Source organism: Coturnix japonica, chromosome 18 (assembly GCF_054131305.1).
Source record: "Coturnix japonica strain WE chromosome 18, WE-NBRP24, whole genome shotgun sequence".
Taxonomy (NCBI): Eukaryota; Metazoa; Chordata; class Aves; order Galliformes; family Phasianidae; genus Coturnix; species Coturnix japonica.
In genome coordinates, this window is record NC_140680.1 from 5,543,763 (window position 1) to 5,555,933 (window position 12,171).

General features: G+C 39.1%; 1 long non-coding RNA gene across 8 annotated transcripts in view; it reads left to right on the forward strand.

Annotated features, from left to right (window-relative positions):
- LOC107320226 (uncharacterized) overlaps positions 1–12,171 on the forward strand; it is a 32,053-nt gene that overhangs the window by 4,356 nt on the left and 15,526 nt on the right. For 4 of the 8 annotated variants that reach the window (XR_001558177.3, XR_014935436.1, XR_001558174.3 and 1 more), the window contains exons 2-3: positions 2,980–3,091; positions 4,201–4,261. This is a non-coding gene — a long non-coding RNA (uncharacterized LOC107320226). The remainder of the gene's footprint in view (positions 1–2,979; positions 3,092–4,200; positions 4,262–12,171) is intronic. The other 4 variants (XR_014935438.1, XR_014935439.1, XR_014935440.1 and 1 more) reach the window with 1 other exon arrangement.

Sequence of the window (12,171 nt, forward strand, 5' to 3'; positions counted from 1 at the left end):
ATTTTCTTCAGCACACCTGAGCCAAGCCTGACTCATAAACACAGAGGGAAAATTGTATGGAGAGGCCATTATAAGGAAAGAGAAAAGTAGCACGTAAGCCTTATAGTATATTTCATAATGTGATAATACATCAAGTTTCATATTCTTTTACCACTTCAAGCATTTTCTGTTTAAAACAGTGTCTTTAAAGAGCATAAACGATCACTACTATGATATCGCACGCACTTGACCCCTAATTTTCCATCTAATGACCTTGACACTGCCAGCACCAGAACAGACCTGCAAGTCACAGTGACTCCTATTGCACCTCTGTGCCAATGAAAGGCTCTTTGCTTACATGTCACCATAGTCAATCCTGTAGGAAATGCAGCTCATGTAATGGAAAACAAATCCAGCTCTCTAATTTTTATCTGCATTGGATCAATGTGACTGATGTTAGCAGTATTTCTGTAATCTTTATTCTGCAACTAAAGTAAGAAGCTGTGAATACGCACAGCATGAAGACCAAAGTGATAAGAAAGTACAATCTGCAGCCATTTTCAGAGCAAAGCTACGCTTCACATTTTCCAGTTTCATATATGCACATTCATACATACATATATATATATGTGGGAATCCATATAACTCATCTCAGTGTGGTACGAAAAAATAGGAAGCCATATGGAAAGATTATGCAATATCTTCCCAGCTGTTTCTAATTACCTCCATGAGACAGAAACTTCTTTCAAAGACAATCTATTTTGAATTGTGCAGATATTTTTCATTCTTGGTATCTTCTGTTTGTGGTTAAAGAAAGAAGTTAAAATCCTCAGGAACTTCCTTCTTTAATAGGAATATGCCCATGACAGATTAAGGGAGAACATACAGCACTTTCTATTCGCTATATATGTCATCTTTCATCCCAATTACCCCAAGAGAAAGAGTACCCAACCTACATATAAATCAACAGAACTAAACTCTGGATATCAGAAAGAGCTGGAATTGTGCCACTTAAGAAAAAAATATATTTAAAGCAGCAGAATGAAACAAAAGAAAATAGTGACCCACTGCCCAGACACCGAGTTTGAGATGACAAACTGTGTATCTCAGTACTATTATTAATTGCACTTACCTAAAGATTACCTTAATGATGTAAAATACATTATACTGGCTGATAAAAAACATGCAATATCTATAAATAATTCTGCTATCAATAAAACGTCCAAAACCTGTGACAAGCCCAGATAAATGTGGTTCAATCTGCTCAAGCTGCATTATTTATTCATTTCAGTTGCATCCATCTTCATACACGTGTACTTTAGCAGGAGCTTGTCCTGAAAATTAGAATTTTGCTCTCACAGAACCTTAGTGTAAAATTTCATCTAAAACATATTTGGCTCAAATTTCTTGTTTACGTTCTTCTCATTCTTGGGCAGAAACAATTTATTACCAGGAAATAATACAATAATGCTCGACAGTCAATTTGCTTTATATTCTGATGCATTTTTCTACTTTGGACACCAAAAAGCAAAGATAGAAAACAGGTCTTATTTATAATTTAGAAAACAAAAGAATATGCAGGTCTTTGAAGAAAATGCACTTTGGCCAGCATCTTTAATAATAGACCTTTGCCTCCCATCTTGCTCAGTACTGGTTCAGGTAAGAACAGACTCTTCCTGAATGACCATGTGTACTCTCTGAACCACCAGCAAGTGTCCTTCCTGAATCATCAAAGTCATTTCCTCCTTCCTCAGTCTTCCAGACCTACCTTGTTTTGCCCAAAATCCATGTCCGAGTTCAAGGTCATATGGCTTCAGGCAAAATGAATCTGAGCTAGCTTTTGAACTGCATGTTAGGTATAATTTTGCTTTAAAAAGTAGCATATAAAACAGCATAGTGTGTAGATGCAGAGTTCACAGCTGCTGCTTTTGTTTACTGATGCGTATTTCTACAACATACAAAGGCTTGAGCACTCCTGATAATACTTAAGGCTGTGACACGTTAGTCCAGGAAAATAAGAGACAGATAGAGGACAGCAGAATAAAATGGATGAAATATAATGCACAAATATACAGATAATTTAAAGCTCTTGCTTAAATACCTGTGCATGCTTAGCTTTCACAAGTCAGACATTTCATCAGGACTGCAGCAGAAATTAAAATGAAGCATTCATGAATATCATCCCTGTTTAATGTTAATTTGACAGCAATGAAAGAAAAAGAAGGAAATCGATGCTATCACCTTCCATGAACTTCCAGAAATCAATAAAGTAAATATGGAATGTGCATGAATCTCAGTATCAGCTCTACAACAGTTTTTGAACGTGAGATGTATTGGGTAGTCACCCTTTCCCTAGAGATCCCATCCCTGTGAGGATATCAAAAGGGCCATTTTTATCCCAGATAGTATTTATTCTGTTATACTGAACAGTACCCTGTGCCAGAGCAAAACAGCTCCAGCAGTTTATGGTGTGCATTTCCGAGCCTATGCTACCACTTCCCTATCACGACACGCTAATCAAGTGTTCTGAAGCATTCGTTACACTTCAGTGGACAGTGAGCATCCTGGTGTTGCTCTGTACTTACAGATATGGTCAACCATCAGCAAACCCTCTCGGTTTGTTTGTGTGGCATTTTGCTTTTTGCCTTTTACTTGTTATCAACATCAGGAATTTAGTTGCTAGTTTCAGGGCGGCCTTTTGAGGCTGTTTTTAGCAGTGTGCACTTTTACGTCCACTATATGCCCCATCTTCTCCTCTGACAAAGTGATATCAAGCAAAAGCAATGAACAGCTTTAATGCCCCCTTAGTTTCCTTTTGTTTTTATCTCCTATTCTCTTCTCCAACAAATATGCCTCTAAAAAAAGGAACATATGGCAGCAAAATGACAAAAAAGAATGGGAGGCAGTGGAAGTCTTTTCCCTATTCAGTATTTTTTTGGCCACAGTTGAGCACTGATACCCCAGGGCAGGAGGATATATGACAGTATTTTCTGTTTGCAGGTCTCTATGAAGTTATGCACAGTGCAATTGAAGAGGCACGTTATGTCAGGCAAGAAAGAAGCTGAAGAGCTATACTGCCTCGAGAAAGAAAGCGTATCTACTGTGAATTACTGTAAGGAAAGAGGATTTTCTCAGTTAAGTTCTCTCCACATGAAAAAGTTTCATCTGTCAGAAATGACAGAGTCAGTAAATAGGATTCAGTTTCACATTTTTTGTGTCAACAGTCCTGCTTCTCAAATCATTTCTAAGTATATTATTGCATTCTTGAAGAAAAAGCTTTTTCTTTCTTTTCCTTTTTTCTTTTCTTATTTCCCCCCACCCTCCCCCATAGTTGCTAGTAATGGTTACAATGCATTTCCTGATCTGAAAATATGTATTTTAAATTAATGTGTGGCTTTCAACCACACAAGGTGTGAAAAAGGAAGTTCTCTTTCATAGTCAACTGCAGGCTCTGTTGTTCAGTTTTATTCCAATTCTTCTTATTTATAGAGGCATTTAATCATTAAAATGTGCAGATTATCATAGAGAAAATGCAAGAAAACCTGAATATATATAGGGAAGCAAAGTTCTCGAGGCCTTGAAATTTTTGCATACTGAGAGACTGACTAAAAAGCATTTATATCTACCTTTGAAAAAAAAAGTCCCCAAACTATTGTTATTTTCAGGTATGTTAGAAGATACCAAATGAGAGCGTTGATTTTCCTTTGTCAAATAGTCAAAGGAGTTTCAGATGATATCATGAATAACTACTTCTCCTGTGCTTAGTAATACTACTCCCTGTACTAGGGGTGCTTTTGAGGAGCATTACCATCAGCCATTCCATGGGCACTTGCTCAGTGAAGTACAACTGTTAACTTTTAATCATGGTAGTTTGACATGAGATGGAGTGCAGGACCTATGATTTCTTTATGAGCAGCTGGAATGGAAATTTATAATGCAATACTCACTTTGGCACATTATTTCAACCGTCAGTAATTCCCCCTACCCCCCACGGCCAACAAATTGTTGCCTGCCAAGCACGGCAGTTAGTCTGAAATAAGTCACTAAATGAGCTTCAATCATATTAACACAGCTGAGGCTTGAAATCAACCTTTAGGGACAGGCAGTACATATCCTAAAACTAGATGAACAAAAGGAAACCTTTGCCTCCAGTTTAGGCAGTAAGAGCTCTGCCAAACTTTCTGCCACTAGAAGTCACTCCCAGCATATTTCTGCTTCTAGCTGCTGTTATTCACCTTCTCCTGAAACACCTCAGAATGATACAGGCACTGTGGAGCAGGAGGTAAGACAGATGGCTGAAACATCTTCTCCTGTCATATCAAATCCAAGCCTTACAGCAGTGCAGGAACACATGGGACCTTTTTCTTCCTTTCTGTTTATCTCTGATGGACACACTGTACTATAATTCAATTCCCAGAGCAAGAAATGAAAAATGAGCAATTAAGCAGCCTACTGCACTGCTCTGCATCCCCACCATTCACCACCTAATCTCCTGTTAAGGAATATAATAGAAACTATTACACAAAGCATCTGTAGTAACTCTGCATTTGTTTTTGGTTTTGTGATTGTTTTTGTCTGTTTTTTGTTTGTTTCATTTGGTTTTTAAAAAGCTGTCAAAGGGGATTTCTGGCACACAGCGTCTTCCTCCTCCATGCTTAAACTTTGCATGGCAGCACTATTCTAACTGCCTGAATTCCTCATTCAGTCAATGTAGACACATTTAATTCACTTAAGCAACTATTTCTAATCAGACACCTTACATAAGTGGAAGAAACTTTCAGGGAGCAAAACTGCTGCAGCAGACATCACAGCAGTCACTATTTGCTCTATCACTATTGACTTGCAAGATCAAACCCTTGCAGGACTGTTGGCCAATACCAAAGTACAAGAAGCATGATTCCTCCCATTGCTGCCAATTATTACTGTGTTCAAATCCAAACAGAGAATGCAACCCAACAACCATATCAGACTCTACTCCTAACCACTGGCACTTTTGCACATGATCCTTGGAATAGTCTGAGTTAAGGTGGAGAAATTAAGACATTGATTGGCAAGGGAACATGCCCAGTTCCTTTTTGATACCTAAAACACAAAGATTGCTTTGAAATGGTCATGTCTAATCTGCTTATTTTCACAGAAACCAGATATTATCAGAATATCTTTTTCTCTGCAGCAATAAAAAACCCCAAGCTCAGAACATATATTATACATCCTGAAGAGGGCAGCATAGTATTTAATGAATCACTTTCTACAAAGGTAATAATGCTTTAACAAACAGCAGGCTGTCATGGCAGAGTATGGTAGAATCATTAAAGGGCCTTAAAAACCACCTAGTTCCAGCTCTTCTGCCATGGGGACAACTCCCATCAGATGAGGTTGCCCAGAATGCCAAGCAACTTGGCCTTGAACACTTCCAGGGTCATCCACAGCTTCTTCAGTGCCTAACAATAGAATCACAGAATTGTTAAGGTTTTTTCCAGCCACTCTTCCTCAAGCCTGTAGCAATGGATAGGGGTTTTGTAACCAAAATGCAAGTCTCAGCACTTGGTCTCATTAAAGCTCACACAACTGGCCTCATCCCATTGATCCAAACTGTTCAGATCCCTCTGGATTAGGGCTTTCCTACTCCCCAGCAGACTGACACTTCCTTCCAACTCAATGTCATCTGCGCACTGACTACACTCTGCACCCTGTTCACCCTCTGAGCACATAATTACGATCACTGTAAGCAGTATCATAAATAAATAAGAAAAAAAAAATGAGAGAAGCTGATGGCAGTAATGTTAGCCTCCCTGTTTCACTCTTGTTCACGAAGAACCTTGTGACATTCAGTAGCAGATGATGCAGGGTTACAAATTTAAGTCCCATATGCTGTTGCAGCCACATTGCTGCTTATCCATATTTAATCAACATCTACAGTGCGCAACTAGTTCAAAATTTTCATAGTCTGTGGGGTCTGCAATACTGAAATTCTTGGCAGCAATTGGTTATAATTCTGCTCATGTTATCAAATGGTACAAAGAAATTTAGGCTTACAGCAACACTAATTGCAAACTGACCTCATGACTATTTGAATACAATTGCCTTGTATGGCACTGCATCATATCACCCTTTCATAGAAATATTACACTCCATCTCGAAATAAGATCATTTTCCCTGTCACTACTTCATTTGGAAGACTGCTTCAGAATTTCTCTGCTCTAAGGAACCTTAAGTAAAATTCTGTTGCAGAGTTATTCTTAGCCAATTTATGTTTTGGTTCCTGTGCCAACATGATCTGCTTGCTTCAGCTTAATTAAATGTGTTTTTGACCTCAGTGCTGTGGCCAAGCACTCCCAGCCCTTGATCACCCCAGTGGGCATTCTCTCTGCCTGCTCCCCTTTTAAATTCCTTCCTTGAGCATGGATGATAGATAAAATTATATTCCAGATGAACAGTCTGCAGTAGCCTTAAAATTTCTTGAGATCTATGGGAAATTCCTCATGACACCACATATGTATTTCATAGCATGGGTGGGTTAGGGATGACAACATTGAAATGTACTCTGTAGACTTGCATGAACAATAAACTGAGCTGTTAGCTGCAGGTACAGCCCCTGCTCTGCTTCTCAGTATTTTTCTCACAATTGCAGTACATCACAAACTCCAAACTGTTTTCTAACACCAATGTCAGTCTCGAACCAAAGGACATTTTGTTTGCACCAGCTGACTTCCGATACACTAAACTCATTGGTGAGATTCAGGGTATGTTTTATGTTTGACAAAGCAGGGTCAGAGAGCATCAAGAGGCAAGTTTTGGTTCCTTGAATATCAGACCCCAAGACCCAACCCTAGAGAATGCTAAGGCAGATAGAAATCTGCTTTGACACTTGCCAGATGTCAAAGCTTAAAACTACATCACCTGAAAAGAAAGAGCAGAAAGACACAGCTCTAGTTTCATTTTCCTCCATCCCAGTGCACATGTTATACTGAGATTAGTGTTTTCAGGCGACTGGATACACACTGAGCCTTCTCAACTGGAAAGCCATAAGTACTTTCCGGTCAGCTTGTGCTGTTTCAAAGACAGCCTGTAAGTAGAGCATAGCCAGACAGGCCCTTGTGTTCATGTTTCATTCCAAGTGCCTGGAATATACATCCCCTCCCCTTAACCCTGAGTTTATGTAACTGGAGTACTCACTTTGTTAGCAGATTTTCCATTGCATTACTTATTATCTTGAGAAAATCAGCATCCCTAGGTCTAAAATTCACCACAAAAGAATTAAATGAGCCAGCAAGTAAAGCTGTTCACATTTACATAGATCTTATGTTTCTTCCCAAATATATATAAACATGCTGTGATCCAAATGTTCAGCAAAATCTGGTGTCAGCTTCTGTTAAAATCTTCATGGAACAATTAACTAATAAATAAAAGGCTTATTTATAATGAACAACATATCTGGCCGGAGAGTGAAAAAGCTTTTGTACCCTGTCCTCCAAAGTCTGAAAACAGAAAACAGTCAGTCAACCCCAAACAGTCCAGTTACGAGAACACGTTGGAAAGGAGATGGAGAAAGGTAGGCTCAAAACAAAGCAAGATCATAAGGCAAAATACAGAGTTACAAAAATGATGCTGGAGTCCTGTTTCCTAACATGTGTTAAGATTTCTATCATTGCTGATGTTAATAATTGACATGAAATACAGTGAGAGTTAGATAACAGCAGGAACGCTCAGGCCAGGAACCCATTTCATTTTTTAGTGGTGTGAGGCACAGGGCAAGGGGGAAACACGAGCCTTATGTCAGAGATGATCCTGCTTCACCATGTTACTCTCGATGTATTTTGTATTGTCTAGAAAGAGGATTCTGGTTGTGGCAGGGAACGGGAAAAAGAACAAGATGTGAATTTTGTGTTTGTGGAAGTGAGAATTAATAGCAAAACCCTGAGCTGAGCATAAGGTCTGCAAGTATTGTGCAAGCCTCATCACACAGCACTGCCATCTCACCCCAATTTATGACCTGGAACACAGCAAATTTTACTGCTTTTAGCTGGGACTGCAAGTTGTACCAAAGCATACAACAATTTCATAAATCCAAGGGAAAGAGGTGAAAGCTCCAGGTTTCTTTAGGAATTTTGCCCAGCTCAGGTGCAACCTGGAGAAAATGTAATGGCACGTTGAAATATCCGAGCCTGCAGATCACAGTACCAACATTTGAGTTCAGGGGTTCAATACAGTGATTCAGTATTCCCTAACCCAGAGTGCATGATCAAACCAGGATTTACTCTGTAACATAAGCAAATACAGGTAAATGAGTAGGAATGGATTTAGAATGGTTGCAGTTTACACTTTCAGGTAGGTAGACTATATCTTAATTTTTCACCACCATATCTAACAGGAATAACATTTTTAATCCCTCACAGAGTTCCAGAAAATCTCAGCCAGCATGGGCTGCTGAGATCAGTGGGCTCACTGTCCAGGTAACCAGCCCCAAGAATTCACCAGAGAAAGGGAGTTCAGGCTTTCACTTCACACTGTCAGAGTCCCTGAGTTCTGGTTCATACCACCAAAAGCCAGCTTAAACCAGAGGTGAATCTACTACATGATATAACAAACGGCTATTGCACTTATTTGCCCTGTATGTTCTTATCTCACAGTTCACAATTAATCACCACCCTGGAAATCAAACACTGAAGTATTTGTACATTCTCTTTTAAAATACATTTCAATTTCCTTTTAGTTGAACTGCCCTGTCCTTCGCCACACCTGCTCAATGCACCATCCTGCACAGCACACTCTGTACATACCTGGATAGACTGATGAGTCACGCCAGACAGGGAACTTAATCACGACAGAAAGAATATGAGATCAGAAGGTGCAATGCAATGGAAGTATAGAGGGATGTCTGATCATCAGCAAATAATCCCATTTGCAAGACGATGATATTTATAGCACCTCATGACTAAGGACTAGGTTCTGCTCTCAGTAACATGAAATTCTCTTCAGTATGTGATCATACAAATAACATGGGTATAAATTTGTACTAAGCACTAATGTCACACTGTGGAAAATTGTAAATCCAATCCCATCTATTTGGTAAGCACACATTGTGGGTGTTTTCTTAGACTCTGTGATGGTTGAAATCTAGCTTGCTCTCTTCTACTTGGAGACACTTCCCTCTTTGCAGAGATAATAATTAAGAGAGGCTGATTTTATGGGAACAGCAGTACAGATGAATTGGTCTCCTATCTAACATTTATAGGGAAGGTTGCCTTGGTATCAGCATAGATCACAAGTACAGTTGAAGGTACAATTGGTTCCTCTGAATTGCCATTAAGCTCAGAGTACTCATCAGGTTTTAGAACAAATACATTAGGTTGCCAAGCCATCACTGTCCCTCATCATACAACCTCTAAAGGATCACTCTGCTGTCTTTCTTAGTTTGCGATATCATTTGTTTTCAGGTACTGAAATGATTTTGCCACTCTGTAATGTATTCCAATATGAATTAATCAGTTGTATTTTAGAAACATGCAGATGGCTCTGGAGGTTGTTAGGCTTCAATGTGTCTACAATCATATTATTGTGGCAAATGCCCTCTAAAAGAAAACAATTTTCATGCGGAAATGCCTAAAACTATCTATTAGTGCTGAAAACAAGACTCTAGGTGGTACAGATCTTGAAATTGATTCAGTTCTTGTCACAAATGCAAAGCCAGTTCCAGCCCATTAATCTCTTTGGGTTACTGCTATCAAACTTTCAAGAATACAGTTTTGGCAATACCAGTGCTGAGAAAGATCAGCTTCTTACAATGTTATGAACTGACCTCAGCCAGAAATTGTTGATCACAACCTTGTATGGGGATGGTGTACCCACAGTGTTTCTCTGCAGTCCAGATCTTGTGATGTCTGGATGGAAGCATTGCAACTGCAAAGAGACACTGTTGTACACAACTTTCTCCTCTCTCCTAAAGGTTGAACTAAACAATAAAATTCAGAACTGAAAAAGACAAAATGTAGAAGAGAGAGACACCACAATCAAATAAACCCTGTTTTCATAAGAAATGAGGCTACTGTAGTGGTATGAAATACCACATATCCTTTGAACTGATACAGAGACTGAGCTCTGAGCCTGCTGAACTTGGATTATAAAGGAAAGAAAATGAACTAATACTTTATTCAAAGTTTTACTGGCAGTTTGTCTGTTCTGATGATTTAACTGTTGTTTACACTGAAACCAACATGCAAGAAGATTATAGCCTGCGACTCCCGAGGGAGCATGCTGTGGAATTTTTGCATTCTGCACAATGTTATGGGTTAGCAACCACTCCTGTGTGCTAACACAGATCGCCTCAATCCCTTGTGTTTATCCTATAAACAAGAAAGTGCTCCACACTGTTGTCCTAAAGAAAATAGCTGAAATCTAAAGCAGCTTGGTCCTGTTTAAGCTGTCCCCAGACACCCTGCCTAGCACGCGGGTTTGTTTTTCATTTATTTGTTAATGAAAACTGGCAGCAGATGCCACACTTTTATTGAACATATTAATCATTGAAAGAAAACAGTATTTCTGCTGCTCTGGCAGCTCCTGCACTATGCGTAAATAGGGCCTACTGCCTTCCTGTTAACCCCGCACATATTGTAGATTCTTCTAAAGCTTGGGGATATTCTGCTGCAGTATAATTCTGCTGTAAGAATGGATGCTTAAATGTGGATTCAGGTAAGATCTGTAACCATCAAATTGGCTACTGATTCAAAATTCAACTTGCAATAATAAGAAATATATGACAAGTGCTGGAATGCCTATGAGAAATAAGAATGCAGTCTTTATCCAGATGCTAGTTTTCACAGAACAGTAATAAGAAAAAGAACAGTTTAACACTACCAATTCTTGTCATTCACAGTGCTAAAATAAAGAGTATGTGCTCAATGCCTGTAAGACATTAGGGAATGGCTGGTGCACATACCATGTATTTCATTCATAGATTTTTGATCACTAGCGCATTTATTTACTCATATTATTATAGGATAACATGACTGGAGGTGTAAGTGCACAAGCTACCATAGATAGAATCAGCCTGTAAGCAGGACTCCTCACTTCTCATTCATTGGTTATATTACTAAAGGTTCTCTTGGAATAACTTTTCTATTGAGAGCAAGCTACTCTGCACATTTAGTTTTGATAGGAACAGCTTTCAGTTCAGGTTTGTACCTCAGAGATCCAAACATTCAGCCTCATTGTACTTCTGCTGATTTGTGCCATGCAGCAGTTACAGCATCCTACCTGTGTCAAGCCATCCAGAAGACAGGATGGCACCACTTAGATCAGCTAACATGTCTTAAAATACTTCTAACAAATATGACCTATCCCCTTCAGCAAAGCTGCACTAGTGCAGATGATAGTAATATCTTCTGTGCTCTCTTATTCCCACATTTAAAGCTTCACTGTGTTTCTGAGGTAGCAAGGCGAACCAGAGAAGTGCAGTTCACATAGCTATGGAGGTACCGAAGACCAAATGAATCTTCAGGTACAAACCTGAAAACTATTTTGCTCATCAAAAAACCTGCTACTCATATGTCATTTCTTTATCTCCTACAGTAGAAAAAATAATCCCTGACGTTCATCAATTAAACACAGTGGAGACATCAAGGAAAACATGTAATCTTGCCAGTGCCTTGGTTACAACGTACACTTGGTTCCACAGAAGTACACACACACACCATTGATGACCAAGTCATCTGTGCTTCAGAACAATAGGAGATTATACTGAGTATAACAAAGGGGATGACAAGGTGTCCCTGGGGCTGGTTCATACGTTCTCATCTACAAAGAATATATTACCATGGAAAATAATACAGAATATTTTACCATACTTCATTAAGCATTACTTTTACAAGCCCAGCTGCTGAATTCTTTCATCAAGTCAGCCCTAGGAAAAATCATTTGAATGTATGTCTTCATTTGTCTCTATAATTAATGCAGTGTCACTCATAAATGCACCAAGTAAATTAGTTTTGCTCTGCTCTATTTGAGAGCAGGTCTCATCTGTATCCAGTGTTTTCCATATATCCTCCTCCTCTGTCCACATGTGAACACAGTAGCAGAGAATACTCTGTGATAAAAAACAATGGTGGGACGTCACCGCAACAGAACAGTTTTATGGGCACTCTCAAAGCTCTCCTAGTGCTTACAGTGAGGATGTATTTCAGTCTCTCATTTTAG